Genomic DNA, 18,264 nt, shown 5'->3' with positions numbered 1-18,264 from the left:
ATTAGATGCAACATTCATTTAAATGACAAATTATTGTTATTACATTGACCCGAATGTTGTGTTTGACACATCTAACCTAATATCTCTTTATAGCTATAAATTAATTAAATTGTGTTTAAAGTAAAAAAGATAACTTTTTAAAATTCAAAACATAAATAAAATAAGGTTAAAATCAAGTCCTTATTTTTTGTTTGATAAACAACAAAGTTACCGAAAAAGTTTCCCATGATAAAAATAGTTAACATTCTAATAAGGTATTCTCCTCTTTTATTTACTTTAGGAGATTTTGGACCTAAAAATATTTTGATTTTTTCTAATAAAAGATAATTCTCGCTTCTTCTTCTTTTCCTTTTTTGATAGTTTTCTCTCTTACTTAACTCAGAATTTAGGAATCGAAGACAATTTAATTCCACTTTGAAAAATTATTTTTCATTTCTTTATGACAGGAATTTTAGCACTGTATTTTCTTACTTTTTCTAAATTGGTTATTTCTACTTTAGAAAAATGACTTCGCGAGCTAATTTTTTTCAGACATAAGTTCTTTTAATTAACTTAGACACAACTTATACTTTACTGTATTGACAAACATGTGTTTTACAAAATAATATGATATTTTATTATTTATAGAGAGAAAAACTCCTTCTCCTCTTTTATTTACTTTAGGAGATTTTGGACCTAAAAATATTTTGATTTTTTCTAATAAAAGATAATTCTCGCTTCTTCTTCTTTTCCTTTTTTGATAGTTTTCTCTCTTACTTAACTCAGAATTTAGGAATCGAAGACAATTTAATTCCACTTTGAAAAATTATTTTTCATTTCTTTATGACAGGAATTTTAGCACTGTATTTTCTTACTTTTTCTAAATTGGTTATTTCTACTTTAGAAAAATGACTTCACGAGCTAATTTTTTTCAGACATAAGTTCTTTTAATTAACTTAGACACAACTTATACTTTACTGTATTGACAAACATGTGTTTTACAAAATAATATGATATTTTATTATTTATAGAGAGAAAAACTCCTACACTTAAAATAAATGGGCAGGGATCAAAATTTGACTCCTATACAAAAAAATGTGCCATGTATATTATCAAAAGCAATAATAATTATTTTAATCATATATTATAGTACATAGTTCAAATATTTAGTTGAATTTGATGTCCTAAATATTAAGGAAATAATTAATGTGTATTCCTGATTTTTATTCCCAAAACCTTGCATTTAAAATGAGCTAGTATTTGGATACATATTTTTTGCTAGAAAATAAAGTACCCCAATCTTTGTTTCTGACTTGGAATCAGAACAAAAAATAACAATTTTTCAATACTAATCTACAAATTTTACTGTTATCCTTTTGACCCTAAACATTCATTCATCTGCAAGAATTTTTAGTTATTTTTTCTCCCTAAATTTGTTTTCTTCCCCTACAACCTTTTTCATTATGCTTTTTGAAATATTAAGTTGCAATTTCCTTTTCATTACTTTACTTGGTACTGTTTTTTATTTTTATCTCTATCTGGCACTATTAGGTATAATGAATTCTTTGTTTGGCCCAAGTTGCCAATGTGCATTGGTATAATGAGGTTAATATCTAGTTTGGGAATCGGAAACAAACCTTCTATCTTCCATGATAGGGGTAAAGTCTGCGTACACTCTATCCTTTTCAGACTCTACTTGTAGGATTACACTGGGTATGTTGTTGTAATATCTAGTTTGGGTGATAATTTTGTAAAATAATTAGTTTGTACTATGAAAGTATCTTACCCAAATACAATTGATTTGAATACGTACGTGATTATAATAAAAAAGTAGTAACTAACTTTAGACAAATATTTCTAAAGATTATGAAAAAAATAAAAAAGCTATAACCTTTCTTTACCTTCAACTTTGTGATATACTGATAGCCAAGGCCTTTGATGTAGCAAGGTAGGAGAAAATCAGCAGGACGTGTTAGAAAAATTATCCCATGAACAGCCAAATCTCTGGAAAAATAAGAAACAACAAAATCATCAATTGCACACCTTCCTACCATGTCCTTAATTAACTTATGTAAATTATAACATAATTGTATAATTCAAAAAAATAATAATTAAAAATACAAAACTATTGAGATGTGTAGCATGTGTATGCTCTATGCTATCAAACCTCTTATTAATTCTTGGGTGATGCCCATCAAAATCATGGCCAGTGATCTATGGTTGTTGCAACAATATCCGATCACCTTCACCAGATTTGGATGTCGAAACTGCCCCAAATAGTTCATATCTGCCTTAAAAAAAGGTTAAAATAAGAGTAAAAAAGGTTAAAATAAGAGTTTTTGCAATTTCTCTAGCATATTCACGGCAAACTTTAGTAGCGACTTAAAATTTGAAGTAAACCTCTTACTAATTTTTGGGTGATGCCCATTAAAATCATGGCCAGTAATCTATGGTCGTCCTTGCAGTAACATCCTATCAGATTTGGATGTCGAAGCTGCCCCAAATAGTTCATATCTGCCTGGAGAAAGAAAAAAAAAAGAGTTTTTGCAATTTTCCTAGCATATCCACGGCAAACTTTAGTAACTTAATATTTGAAGTAATATGTATTCTAGCAAATCTGGTAAAAAAGACAAACTAAACTAATATTCCGTCATGCTAAGTGGATGGTGAGGGTAATTATCTCAAAATTTTCAATTGATGTAACAAATCATAAAGGAACCCAACAAATAGACAACAGAGGCCATATTCCTTTTTCCTTGAGTTATAAACCCACTACTAACTGAAAGTAGTCTCCACTCTCCAGCCAACCTTCCCACTTCTTCCTTTGTCGTTTTATCCCTTTCGTCCCTCTTAGTTTGTATGCCTTAATTTTACACTCCTTAAAGGAATGCTTGTGCCGTAATATTACAATTAGTCGTAATAGCTTCAAATAAGGAAAAAATTTAATCGCAAATTAAAAGACTCCTAAACCTAAAAGGATTTTGAAGTATTAAATAATTAAATAATAATTGAGGAAAATAGTAAATGACGATTTTGTCTATTGTGGAGACTTTTAATGAAGGGTAAAAAGTTCAAACAATATTTCTAAGGCCCTTCGTGTTTTTAACATAGTATAGACTAAGTACCACTATCAAATTCCCATAGCTTTATTTTTCGAATCATAAGCAATAATAGAATGAATTGTTGGCTGTGTTGGTTGGATGAGTGATTTTCTATATAGGAGATTTGGGATCGATTCCCTCACCAAATGTACCTTTCTCAAAAATGCTAATGACCTTTGGGGTTACCTAGTGCTATTTACATATCTTTTGTGGTATATAGAGTATTGCGTGGATAAAATCGAACAAATTCTTACTCAAACAGACACTCGAAAAAAAATAGCGGTTGAGGGTTTACCTGAAATTTAAAAGAAAAGAATGAAATTTGTAAGGTAAGGTCAGCTAACTAGATCGGATAGGATAATCGGTTATATGATGACTCTCATCAATTGGGCTGACAGATTAATTCTTATATCTGACATACTAATTCTTATCTTTAAATTAAGTCACTTTATCAGAAAAATAAAAAGAATGAAAATGAAAAGATATAAGGTTGTAGATTTTCAGATAAATATCTAGCAAGAAAAAGTTTAAAGATATTTATTAAATTGAAGGCATTATAATAAATGACTAGGCACCAACTGACCTTTAGTGGTTTGAGAGGACATGAAAGGACTACTTCCCGTTCTAAAGTGGAGTGGCTCTTTTGATTGATTAGCCGTTAATTTTCACACATTGCTAAATTGCTTTCTCTTTTTTTTTTTTCTTTTTTGTTTTCTAAGTCAAAGGATTTCTTTTTTTTTTTTCCGAATTAACTCATTTTATTCATCTTAAATATCATTACATTAAACTTTGAGGGAGATAGCAAAAAGTTCCTGCTTAACTCCCTGTTCGTGACTGAAAGATAAAACCAACCTATCTTTTTACAATCATAGATGATGTGAATGCACAGATGGTAAGCAAAAAGTATTGTGCAATGGCACGAGGTATCCACCTATACAAAAGGGATCCTCAACATATTTAATCCTACTCGTCCACTATGAATCGTAAAGAACATATGATCGAAGGGTTTGAAGGTGATGTTGTGCTTCTTCTTGTTGGAGATCCTCAAGACCTGGAAGACTCCATCTATCCATGTTAAGTAAACCTTTAACCTCAGCTGGCAATTCTGTAAAGTTCTGATACTCCTTAGTCTCAGAGAAATTGTGACTAAGAGAGGCTAATTTGTTAGCAACCTGATTACTTTCCCTAAAGCAATGGCTTAAGGAGACATTAGCTTGTCTCATGGCATAGTTAAGCTCTTGTACTTCTTTGGCAATCCTCCAGGGAACAACATTAACACCATTTACATAGTCCACCAACAACTTTGAATCACTTTCTGCCTTTATATGCGTAAAGCCATTAGCAATGCACCATTTAAGACCATATGAGAGGCACTACTTCGCCTTGATTGCTAGTACCTCTACCAAGGGCAAGAGCAAAGGCAAATATCAAGCAGCCAGAGGAGTTCCTAACAGAGCCACCTCCCCCACACATGACACCCCTACAACTTCCATCAGTATTCAGTTTCACATAATTAGTAGGAGGTTTGAACCATATAATAGGAGTGTAAACTTTAAACTGGATGTTACTCCTAATCAAGATAGCTATACTATCCCATCTATGCTCAACATTAATTTTCTGAAACATGTGATTAACCAGTTGAGCCATAGAGAAGGATATCAAGTTCAAAGTCCTATTTACATTAGGCTTCACTTTGTCATATTTAGAAAAGCATCCGGCCTTCCAAATTTCCCATGTAGCAATAATAGGCAGGCATCTAGCCAAGAAGGTTTGAACAGGATTTGAGTTGTCAGACTTCCACCAGTTAATCATCACTTGTTTGAAAGGCATATTAAAACAAGCTATACCAAAAGGATTTCTCATTGCCATAGTTGAAAGTGAGGTTTTAATTTCCACAAGCCCCTCTATAGTTTCATTTTGGCTTTATTTAGCCTTTTTGACTTAAAACTTCTAATTTGCTTGACTTCTTTCAAGTGGAGTTTGTCTAAAAGAAGTGTATTGGGGGTAGCGGCTACGGTTTAGAAGTGTATTGGGGGTAGGGGTTATGTCTCATAGAAGTTGTAAAATTAGCTCATGAAAACGTAATTCGCCTAACTTATTCAAGTTTGGGCAGGTGATTGATCCGCCCGTTTATTAGTTCAGTCCATTTTATTCCAACTCATTTCAGTCCATTAAAAGTTGGGCTGATATGTAGCCCAAACTAACTCGTGAGAAATCTTGTCAGGAAATATTTTCATTTTTTTTTTAATTTGCTATGTAATATATAACCATAATAAAGAAAAATAATAATTTTATAAGGTATTAAAATATTATAAAAGAACAAATAAGGCAATTTAAATCTTAGTAAGAATTGAGCGAGTTGGGTTATGACCTGCATTTTAGCCTATTTCGGCCCGACCCATTTCAGCCAAAGTAACTTTTGGCCGGGTTATTTAACTCAGCCCATTTTGACCTACCCAAATTCAGGTCATTCCACTCATTTGACACCTCTAATATTTGGTCACATTATTCAAAAGGGAAAATAACCTAATAATATTATTTAAGACTATATATTACAAAACATAAGACTCTATATTACAAAACATAAGGATTTTTTTTTTTATTACAAAACATACCAACAAAATTACAAAGTATACCAGATTTGGGCTTAATGGGATACCCACAATTTTGAGTTATTTTTCAAGGAAGATAATCTTATTTTTAAATGTGCACTTAATTTTAGAATAGTTACCAATCAGCTTCCTTTTAAAAAAGATCTCTCTCTCTCTCTCTCTCTCTCTCTCTCTCTCTCTCTCTCTCTCTCTCTCTCTAGACTGTATTTTCAAACCTAAAATCCATCTTCTCTTCCTAGTATGATACGATTTTAGTTTCCTCGACGAATAATTCTTCGCCAATTTTAACATTTGCATATATATATTTTTTTGCCCTTATTAATACTCATTTATCCTCTTTGCAGTTATATAATGAATCTCCCTTCTTTTTTGGAACTATCCAATAAAAAATGGAGGCAGGTCATACAGGAGAGATTATTCTATTATAATTGTCCCAATTGATGAAGATGGAGGCATGTCACAGTTTTATTTCACTTGATCTCTCATTGTTACAAAAATTTATACATATCTATTTTCTAGTGTATGAACTTTGTCTGGAATCTGGTTTGTATAAATTACAGATTTATTATACACATTTTCTCATAATTTATACACACTTTGATAAGATTTTATAAAATTTATATATACTCTATCATAATCAAAATATACATACAACTTTGATATATATTTCACAAAAATTATAGAATTTATACAGTTATACATATTGCGTACAAAATTTATACATATTTGTTTTCTGGTGTATGAACTTTGTATGAAATCTAATTTGTATCAATTACAAAAATTATAATGAACTTTGTATGGAATCTAATTCATACGTAGAAATTGATTGTCTATAAATTTTGGATGAGAGAATAACCGATTAGAATGGACTTTTCGAGCAAAAGTTGGAGAAAATTAGGGAATAATATCTTTTTATTTTGAATGGGGAGAGAAAAGTGGATAAAATAAGGGAGCAAAAGTTGGAGAAAATCAGGGAATAATATCTCTTAATCTATATATATATATATACATATATATAAAAGGAGGGTAGTTTAGCTTAACATTAAGCCAAGTGGCGTAATATGAACAAGCCACTTGGCAACAAATTCTATTTGTGTTAATTATATAAGAAGTTATTAATTGTAGTTCAAATTTACCATATATAATTAAATAATAATAATAATAATAATAATAATAATAATAATAATAATAATCAATTTGGATTGACTCCTATTTAGAAATCAATTTTAACTAATATGTGCTTACCTATTTTGGTGGATTTGATTGGTGAAATATAATTAATTGATATTTTGGATCTAATTTATAGTTAAGAATACTCCTTTAAATGGTAAGATATAATATTACATGATAGAATTAAAAAAAGACTTTAAAGCGGTATTGAGAATTTTTAATAGGAAATGTTAGAATATTGCATAACATATATCAATTACACGATGTGCTAATTATTCTATACCATATTTTATAAGATTTCAGTATGTAGGATTTTCATTGGTAACTCGTGTTTGATCAATCTTTTCAAAAAGTAATCTATATTAAATTACGAGATATTAAGGACATGCCACGAATATTATTTTAAATAGATAAATAATTCTAATCCTTTTTTTTATTATGAGAGACTTTAATTATTTTTTCAATCTTATTGAATTAATTTAAGGTGGGGCAGAAAAAATAGCGTAAAAGACAAATATGTTAAATTAAAGAGGAATAGTTAGGTAAATATAAACTTTTTATTGATGCATAATATTCGAGAAAAATTAATTTCATCTTCTTCTTCTACTTCCTCTTCTAAGGAAGAGTTGCGGATTCTTATTTCTACTTAACACAACATATTAATTCTCAAAAATAAGTATCTTATTAGAATCATAAAATGAGCTAGGAAAAAAAAAAAAAACACTTCTAAAAAGTACATTCACCATAGAGAAAATTTATCAAGGAAATGAATATATGTAGCCCCTATATCCCATTTAATGGCAAAAAATAAGTGTAGAATGAATTTTTACTCTACATATGTAATACGAATTTGTAAAATAATGTTAAAATATCTATCTCCTATATCCTATTACTCTGCTTTATTTTTTTAGAAACATTTCCATCTAATATTAGTGAAATACTTTTTTTGGTCCCTAGTGAAAACATGAGTAATTAAAATGAAAGTTCTCTGTGTCCGATGTTGTTTATAGCTTATACTTTTCGAGAGCCAACTACTATAGTAAGAACTACTAGATTTTGACCCCCTTTTTAATTTTTTTTTTAGATTTTTCTAACAATGAAAAGAAATTCCACCTAATTATATTACTTTTTTTAATAGTAAATTATTCAGATGAAATATTTATCTAAAGAAATTTCATTCTAAACTTTGGTTAACTTTTACTGCTATAACACAAAGTGACTGATCTCTGGGGACAACTTTGTTTTCTCTATTTGGGTTTTTGTTGGCAGGGAGTTGTAAGGAGGTTTAGATGAAAATCTTCAATAATTATCAACAATAATGATGACAATGTAAGGTTGATAATACACCCATTAATCAGTGATAATCCTGTACACATATTATTAGTAGATTTTGTCTGAACCAGACACAATTAGCAAAAGTTGATAAGAAGATATGATTGTGTCATTTGTGTGCTGATTAACAACAAATTTCCGAAGATTAGTCTTTTGTTTGGGCCTCATATGTCATACAAAGGGGTCAATGGGTAAATTAAATTAATTCCAATAAGCCCCACCTCTATCATCAGATGCATGAACCAGGTTTTATTTAAATAATTAATCATTTTCACTTGATTTCGTCACTCAATCCAGCACATAAAACCTCAAGCCAATTGGCACTATTTCTTTTTTGGGTACTATTGTACGACATATATTATAGTGATAAACTGAAAATTTAAACTTTGTATATCGACTCAAAATTGTATATTATCTCTATACTTATTTTTCAACCATATATATATAGGGTTAAATTTTGAAGCACTAAATCTTGCCGAACTCGCAAAATCTGTGGTTAGATTAGATACGTCACTGGCACAATGAAATTTGACATTGAAATATAAAGGTTAATAACGCATCTACTTATTGGTATGAATGAATTGAATGTTAATTATTTTTTTGAAATAAAGTTTAAAAAATTAAGAATTATGGAAACAAATACTACAAATGCTGAGGTTTTATAATTAATAGTATTTCTTCTATTCTATTTTATATGACGTTATTTTTGCACTAATCCGTACCAAAAACAACAATTCCTTTTACTTATGAAAAAAAAAAAGAAGAACAATACATCTAGAATTTAAAATAATTTAACTTCAACTGTCCATTCTACTTGAAAGTTTGTTTAGTCACACAAATATTAGGACATGTTTAAGGATATAAGTTTCTAAAAGTTTATAGCCACATAAATATTATGGCATATTTAAGACTACTACAAATTTTGAAAATTGTATGTCATTTCTGAAACTGCATGCTTAATTAAATTACCATTTTTAATTAAAACCGAAAGAGTAACATTTTTAGATATTTTAAAAGATAAAGTCAAAGATACTACACAGTAGTAATAGTGACATTTTTTAGACTGAAGAAGAGTATTAGTGCATGAACAAGTACTTCAACTGTCCATTCTACTTGACAAGTTTGTTTAGTCACATAAATATTAGGACATAAGTTTCTAAAAATTTATAGCCACGTAAATATTATGACATATTTAAGACTACTATAAATTTTGAAAATTGTATGTCATTTCGGAAACTGCATGCTTAATTAAATTACCATTTTTAATTAAAACAGAAAGAGTAACATTTTTAGATATTCTAAAAGATATAGTCAAAGATACTACATGGTAGTAATAGTGACATTTTTTTAGACAGAAGAAGAGAAGAGTATTAGTGCATGAACAACTTAATTAGAAGAAAGTGTCAATGTTCTATATATCCACTTTTAGCTAATAACTAGTCGACAGCTATTTTAGATTTTCCACTACAACATGCCTACCACTCAATAAGTCATCCCCCTCTTCCTAAGTGGCTTTGAAATTTCAACTGTGTAATAATATATAGTTTGATTTATGTGGTACTATTTCGTGAGGAAATTATTTTAGTAGGGTTGAAAAGACAACTATTTTTTGTTTAATTATGAGATAATTATTAACATGCTTTGCCATGTTTTATAATTATATAAATGTTAAGTATTAAGGTAATCACAAATTCACAGTTGAAATTTGGTCATTAGTATATTCGTAATTATTGAACTTCAATATTTAAAATAGTGATGAAATGTAGAAAAAGACATTGAGCATTATGGTTTCTATTATCAAAAAAATGTGCACTTATTTCATCAATTGAAATTTATATTCGAACACAATTTTATCAAATAGTCCTACTTTTTTTAAAAGAACTGAAATTTATATTCGAACACAATTTTATCAAATAGTCCTACTTTTTTTTAAAAGAAAAGTTTTACTTCACATTTTCTTTTTTCTTTTTTCAATTTCAATAAAATATTATACAAACGCCTAAAATTTCTCTTACGAATAGCAAGTAAAAGTTATGAGTAGATAACTAGAAATTACTACCTAAGGCGTTTAGGCGGAGGTAGCCTTTCGGTATCGTTAGAGTTTATCCTTATGTGTATTAGTTATAGTAAGATTCTATTTGAGGTTATTCTGTATTATCCTTATCTACACATATGCTGTAACTTTGTATTATAAATATAAATCCTGAGGTGAGCAAACTCACGTTTAACCCTTCAGTCTTTGTCTTTCATCTTGGTATCAGAGCCATATACAATCTTTCTTTTTCAATGGCCCCAGAAAACTCCTCCATCTCTTCGACTCAACAAACTGTGAATCAATCTTCCCTTGGTCTTCCCGTCCCCCCTCCAACAGTTTCTAATATCAAAGGCTTTGTCCCTATTGAATTGACATATGTCAATTACCTTATTTGGAAGAAGGTTTTTGTCACAGTTTTGAAAAGTCACAACCTTCTGTCCATTGTAGAGGGGAAAATACCGTGTCCCTCGCCAGATCACTAAGATTATAAATTATGGATTCAGTGTGATACTATTGCACTGAGTTGGATTAATGCAACACTTTCTGCGGCAATTCTTGACACACTTTTAAACTATGCTTGTGAGTAATTTCATATGTATGCAGGGCCGACCCAAGGCCAAAGCCACTAAAGCAATGGCTTTGGGCCCCCAAATTTTTAGGGCCCCATCTTTTTATTAAGTTTTATCCTACTTTATTTCAAAAATTATTGTGACTTATAGTACTTTTATGTAGTTTCTAAATATGTAAATTGTTTTTAAAAAAACTTAAAGATTATATGTCTGAATTCACGATAAAATAAAGAAGTCGGACTCTTGAAATCCAAATTGTGTCATATAAATTGAGACAGAGGGAGTGCACAATATTTATAAAAGAAAAAAGAGAAGAAACTTTTTTTTGTCGTGTGATTGATTAGCTATATTGTCAGTTTACCTTTTTTTTTTTTTTTTCCGAGTAAATTGATTTGAAAAAATTGTTAATAACTTTGCATTGTTCTTGACGATTATAAAACAGTAATTAATGACTTCGCATCTAAAAAAATTAATAAAGTAGATTTTAAATAAGAATATATATGACAATCCTTCTCTTTTAAAAAATAAAATAAAATTGGGCTCCTCTCTGAAATTTGGCTTTAGGCCCCCAATCTTGTTGAGACAGCCTTATATGTATGTAAAAATCTATTAAAATTTCAACGAATATTATACGGAAGCCCGTATTTTTAACATTACTATGAATTTCACGCTAATAATCTTAAAAATTAAACCCATTAAATTTGTCTGTATTTACTACAAATACTAAACAGATAAAGCTCCTGAAAACAGTTGTTTTGTTCTTGAAATAAACAAACACAAAGGACGGTGGATACTGCGTATAAATAGTAAATAAAGAGATATCTCCTTTGGTCGCACCTTGTGTGATTTCTTCTGATGACTTGAGATACCCGAAATTTTCCTTCTTTTTCATTTTGTTTGTTTTTAATAATCTGTTAAAAAAGATATAGTTTTGTATTTGAAAGAAAAATTATTTTATTTTATTTTTTCACTTTATTCTTGACATATATAATGATATGTTTAAATACCATGAGTTCTAAATATCTTACAGTCACATAAATTTTATGACAGGTTCACAAATTTAGTATCGTATCAAATTATGTCAAATAAATTGAAACAGAGAAAATAGTATTTTTTCTACGAAAAATATACTTATGTTTACTTAACCAAATAGAAAGAAAGATTTTTGTAGAAATAGCTTATTTACTTGGATTCTTTTGTTTTCTGTACGAGAATCGGACAAAGAATTCCTCTAACTCATCCCATATCATGAAACCTCATGATTTCATTTTAGATGTTTACTCATATTTATGTCTTAGTTTATGAAAAATATTCATCAATATTCAAAAGGCGGTTAAATTTAAAACACCAAGTCTTCAGATAATTAAGCAACATAAAGGATAATAATGAGCTGTGGCCGGCCATATACCAGGTTGCTATTTCTATATGCAATACCACAATGAAGGTGGCTTTTTGTCTTTAGCTCATACTTTTTTTAAATTAAAATAGAAAATAGTGACAGGCCTAACTTCATGATTGATGGGTCAGAAACACGTGGGGCAAATGGGTAGTAGATCCTCTAATTGCTTAATTATAGTTGGTAATTAAAGATATTAATAACGGAGAGACAGTCAAACTCCTTTGAGGCAGTTTCGTTTGTCTAGATATTTTTTAACTGTAAAATATTATCATAGAAAGTATATATTATAACATAACATAAAAAATCAATCGAAAAGAATTTGAATGCTATAATGAAATATTGTTATATCGGATAATTGTTATAAGAGTGTGTCTGAAGTAGTTCGGCTCGGTAAGGGCAAAAACCAGTTTTATGACTCGTTATAAATGTTTCTTAGTTATATGATTATTTTTACATGAGATAAGTAAGATACATATAATACATGAATCGTAAATAAAACATAATAAAAAAAAATTATGATCGTTTTCTTCTTTTCAATTTTAACTGATCATATTAGAGTGTTTCCTCATGAGATAACAAGTCAACAATTTAATTAGAGGTTAAAGTTATGGTGCATCGCCTGCACTTGCGAGAAGAAGTAAAAAAGAAATAAAAAAGTAGAAAAAAGAATATTATATATATATAGTAGTACTAATAATTAGATGATTTATCGTGCTAATAAATAAGAGTGAATTTTGAATAGATATGTTCGGTTTAAACTCGTTTTCTTTCTCTTTCACAGTTTCACTATGCATAAAGTATATCTCTAGCTCTAAAGCAGCTTTTACAAAAGAAGAAAAAACATAATCATTTTAAGCACGTTTTCCTTGATGGAAAAAGAATTATGGCTTCGAAGAAGTTACCGACTGCCCAGGAGGAACACATGAGGCATTAACCTTCTAGGAAATTGGTTGAAAACCCCAAAATGTGCAAAGTATTTTTTTTTTATTCGGTATCCGGTATCTGAATTAGTGTCAAAAAGTCTCACATTGAAAATAAACGATTTCCTAATAAAGACGATTCTATATCCAATAGGGCTCGAACCGAGATCTCTTATTAATTGGTGTGAATATTTTCTCTAAACAATCAACTTGAGAGTTGCAGGACCCATACCATCACATGTAAGGTTTAATTACTAGGTTAAGGTGAGCTACAAGTTAAATCATCTTTATGTCTAGTCAACACAAAAGTTCAACAATAAAGTTTTCTTTTTCTTTTCTTCCAATTGGGGAAAAACATACACATTTTAGGACTAACATAAAATCGGCAAGTGCTGTGTGTTCCTACATGCACCGTCCGAATGTGTTACGTGGAGGAAGCTTCAACCTCAATGCTTCGACTTAGCACTTTGATTTCCACGAGGTTTAATAAAAAGTAATACAAGTACGTATGAAATTAGTATATAAGCTACTAAAATAATCCGACTCAAATTGGACCAATAGCATAAGGAGAGCAAATAAATCAATGAACAGACAAACATGAACGAAACATGTCTTAATCAGTTATTAGTATCAACCATTGTTCCAAAACCTATTGTTCGCATAACATAACATGTTTATTAGTATCAACCATCCAATTATAATCAAAATTCTAACAAATAAAACCACACCAACCATAATTTTTGTTAAAGAGTAATTGTACGTTATTTATTGACGACTCTGGATCAATCATTATGTGACAACAAGTCTCATACTTCAGAAACATTTTGGCCATATCATCATCACATAAATATATATACAATCTAGCAATCAAAAATCTTTTCCAAACGACTGAAGTGTCTGATCCAATCCAGAAAAGATTTTTTTTCTTTTTCAAATTAATCACGTTAACTAAATTAAGCCGACCCAATCCAAGGAACACTACAAGAAGTGGAGATACGACGACATTTATTTAGTGACACTAGAAATAAATGTTGGGAAAAGGGGAATTTCACGACATTTATGAATAAATGTCATAAAAATAACGACATATGATAAAAAAATGTCGTAAAATAATGACATTTGGCGCCAAATGTCGTTAAAACAATGACATTTGGTATAAAATGTCGTTAAAACAACGACGTTTGGCGTAAAATGTCATTAAAACAATGACATTTGATACAAATGTCAAAAATATTTTGACATTTGTTTCAATGTCATATTATTAGTTTTAATTACCGATATTTACACCTAATGTTGGAAATCTAAATCTTTTTAAATTATTTCATTACTCTTTGTATATAACTCTAGATAAAAAAAAATATTGGATGCATAAATTAGTAATTATATAATATATAAAAAAATGAGTTTAGAACTAAAAATGTGGCTTAATTATTTGTTTAAGTTAGTCAAAATTAAATTATGCAATTATATTAATAGAACTAGTTAATATTTCTACTAATAAGAAAGTGAAACCTAGTGAACATTTGTGCTCTTTTAAGTAACTAGTATTCGAATAGGCGTAATTGCGGATAATGTTTAAATAATATCAATTGTTTTCAAATTATGGTTTAATTTATTTATGCATTATTGTTTCTTAATTATTGTTGTGGTCAGACTCTATTATGATCTTTTTTTTACCATTCTTGACAAGGTTCTCTTATCTTTTCCTCCTCCCAACTTTGGTTGTGGAGGAAAGAACGAGAAAAAGTATCGATGATAATTGATTTTACTACGGGACAATTCATGATGTTCGTATCAATCTAGTTATTGTGCGATTATAGGGTATCTAATCTCATAAACTCCCCAACTTTCGTATCTCAATGTCAGTGTCGGTTTGAAGAATGGTTTCGCAGTTGGCGTTCTTTCGAAAAAAAAAAATTAATATGTACAACTTGATAATAGAAATATTTAATAAATAATTTTTTAAGAGACGACGCGCAAAATCAATACACTCGGCGAAACCCAATATTAATTCATTTTGTGACGTTTATGTTAATTGCCACAAAATAACTCTTTTTGTGGTAGTTTTATTTGAGGTATGCAAATCAACACAGATTTATATAATTTGTGACGATTACTGAATCCTACTCAGATTTCGCTTCATAATACAAAATTCTCATATACTTTACAATATTTCATTAACCTTCCTCATTTTGATTTATTCGTAACAATTTCATTATTAACTTTATGAAGTACATTTTTTTAATTTTTTTGTTTATTCTTGTTATATAAAATGTGTATATTTTTCTTTAGAAATGATATCGTTTCATATTTTTTCTTTTTGTATTTGTATGTACTTTGAACAAAATTTAGATGTCAGATGATCAATAGTCATATTTATTCTATTCATTTTTTTATACATCTGAACTTTATTTAAGCTCGTTTTAAAGTAATTGATTTTGTAAGGACAACATTAAATAGGAGTACAAGTTACTATTATTCTAATAATAAAAAAAGAAAAAAATTGAAGTACAGTAATAGTAATAGGAGCACTTTTTATTATTCTATGTACTTTAATAAGAGAAATTCTTTTTCATTTGGACTCAAACTTTCCCCCAAAAATTTGGAAAATCCCTAAAGACCAAATCTTCCCCCCTAAAAATTTAAAGCCCAACCATATACTAATTCCCCCTCCCCACGAAATAAAAACTGAAACCCTTCCCTCAATTCCCTTTACGTCACGGCGGCCTAACTTCTCCCTACCTCCCTTTTTCAGTTTTTCTTATCTTTCTCTCTCTTGTGCTTGAATTTTATGTACGTTAGTTAGTCTTTTTATTTACTTTTTCTTTTGTAGGTTTTACAAAGTGGAATCTTGAAAGAGATGAATTAGATGAATTGCATAATATGGTTGCTGCGTTGAATCATATTGTTGTGGATGTTAAGGTAATACTCTGTCCTGTGAGATTTAGGATTCACACTGCATTTTGAGTTCCATTTTTTTTTTTTTTTTTTTTTTTACTTTTTTAAACCGTGAATTTTGGGATCTCAAACATTTGACTATTCCAAGTTTTGTCAAACTTATATCCAGCCTTAATTGATTTCAGGTAATATTCAATTCTAGTTTTCTATGTTAAGGACCATGTGGTTGGAAAAATAGGTGGGCTCCTTGGAGTTTGATTTTGCTATTTTTTTAATCATATTTTTTTAATTTCTAATATGCACCTTTATGTTTGGTTTGATGTCACAGCACTTTTTCATCTTCATCAGAAGTTCCATGCAAAAATAAGAGTCAAGAAGAGAAGTCTTGGAGTGGGAAGGCTTGCCATATAGATTCCAATTGCTGCTTTGTATGAAGGCTCGCCAAGTGACCATCAATCAATCAATGTTCTTGTAGTCACTAGTCACCATTAGAGTTTATTCATAGTATGTAGTTAGCAATCTTAGCATGATAGGAGAATTTTGTATTTCTTGAGAAACATTATTTAATGGTGTTATGAGATTTATAAAAATATAGTTTGTCGGAGTGATTCTTTTATTTCAATTCAAAATTCTTTTGTAGTGTATGACTTGTATATCGAAATTATTTGAATGATTATGGTATTAGAGTAGGTTTTTTTAGTATATAAAAATAAAATGAAAGAGCTATTGACTAGGGATGATATTATGACATTTCTTTATGTGTAGCAATGATGGGTATGATTTGCTGACATTTCTTTATATGTCGCAATTAAATTGAGTTAAAACTCAAAACATGTGACATTTACTAAAAGTCGTAAATAAATGTCACTAACTATTTTGCCGACATTAATCTAAGTGTTGGAAAATTTAATGTGACATTTCAAAAAAGTCGTAAATAAATGTCGAAAATTCCCGACATACAAATATACGACATTTGTACTAAGTGTAAAATAAATGTCGTTAAGTGATTTTGCGACATTTATGGCACTTAATATGACATTTATAAAATGTCGTCATAGGCCTAATTTCTTGTACTGGAAAAGTTCATATGTCAGCTATCTTAAATTAATAGCAACTGTACAACAAGCTCCCATCGCTATTAATTGAATTTGTTTCTTCATTTCAGTTGCTCTTTATTTCCTTGATAGTACTTAATTTAATTTTTCCACAGTGTACACTGTACACACGTTAGTAATGATAATGACTTTGTTGTCATCAGCATCGATAATGATCATCAATTGTTTCTCTCAAATGATAATAGCTAGACTCAATTATTAATCCAAGGATGACTGAACTCCACAAATTCTCTGGAATTTTTGCTAATCACACATTCAAACTAGAAGCTTTTTAATTGTGCAAACGAAAATCTTTAATTTCTTATGTGAGTCCAAAACAAACTTTTCATGGGGTGTGTGAACAGTTAGTGATTATTAAATATGTAATAAACTCATCGTATACTTGTTCCTATCCGTGAAATAAAGCTTAATTTATCGTATATCCAATATCTTAGATCGAAACAGAGGAAATTTAAGGATATCACATGTATGGTTAATTTCATGACAACAACGTAATGTATGCACTCACTATCTTAGACTTGTATGATATTCATATCTATTTAAGAACATTATGTAAATATACCAACGATAGTTAGGCTATTAGATTGAGTCGAAAGTCTACCAACGTATAAAGGTTCCGATTAGAAGGTGAGGCAAGAAGATCTTGATCGAAAGCTTCACTATTCTGAATAACGAGAAAGAATGTAATTCGATCAAGAATCAAAAGCTTCACTGTTCTGAATAGTGAGAAAGAATAAAATTCGATCAAATCGATCAAGAATCTCATATGTGAGAAAGATTAATGAAATTCGATCAAATCGATCAAGAATCTCATATGTGAGAGAGAATGAAATTCGATCAAATCGATCAAGAATCTCATATGTTAGGTGAGCTAACTGACCGACCAAAAAAATGTCCCTTTCGTTATTACTTATTTCTTTATGTCAAATACCAAAAGCTGGAAAGATTGTGTTTTTTTTCTTTTTCATTCTTTTCTTATGAGGCCATGTTGAACAACCTTAACTGTACAAGCCTGGACTAGGCTAGCTAGCTCCATCCCTAGAGAAGCCATATGAGGCAGAAGCTTCCCGTATGATTTTGGAGCCGAGTCTTTCCAACAATGAGATCTAGGGACTGATATGATGATTGATTTAG

The 18,264-nt window shown here is 29.7% G+C and overlaps 1 long non-coding RNA gene across 1 annotated transcript; it reads left to right on the top strand.

Annotated features, from left to right (window-relative positions):
* The first annotated feature begins 15,582 nt into the window (after window positions 1-15,582).
* LOC132058449 (uncharacterized) lies at window positions 15,583-16,688 on the top strand. Its single transcript, XR_009415308.1, has 3 exons — window positions 15,583-16,039; window positions 16,201-16,253; window positions 16,344-16,688. It is a non-coding gene; the product is annotated as an uncharacterized LOC132058449 (long non-coding RNA).
* Window positions 16,689-18,264: the final 1,576 nt, after the last annotated feature.

This window comes from Lycium ferocissimum, chromosome 5 (genome assembly GCF_029784015.1).
Source record: "Lycium ferocissimum isolate CSIRO_LF1 chromosome 5, AGI_CSIRO_Lferr_CH_V1, whole genome shotgun sequence".
NCBI classification, from domain to species: Eukaryota; Viridiplantae; Streptophyta; class Magnoliopsida; order Solanales; family Solanaceae; genus Lycium; species Lycium ferocissimum.
The sequence above is the reverse complement of the archived record's forward strand: the minus strand, read 5'-3'. Positions and strand labels throughout refer to the sequence as shown.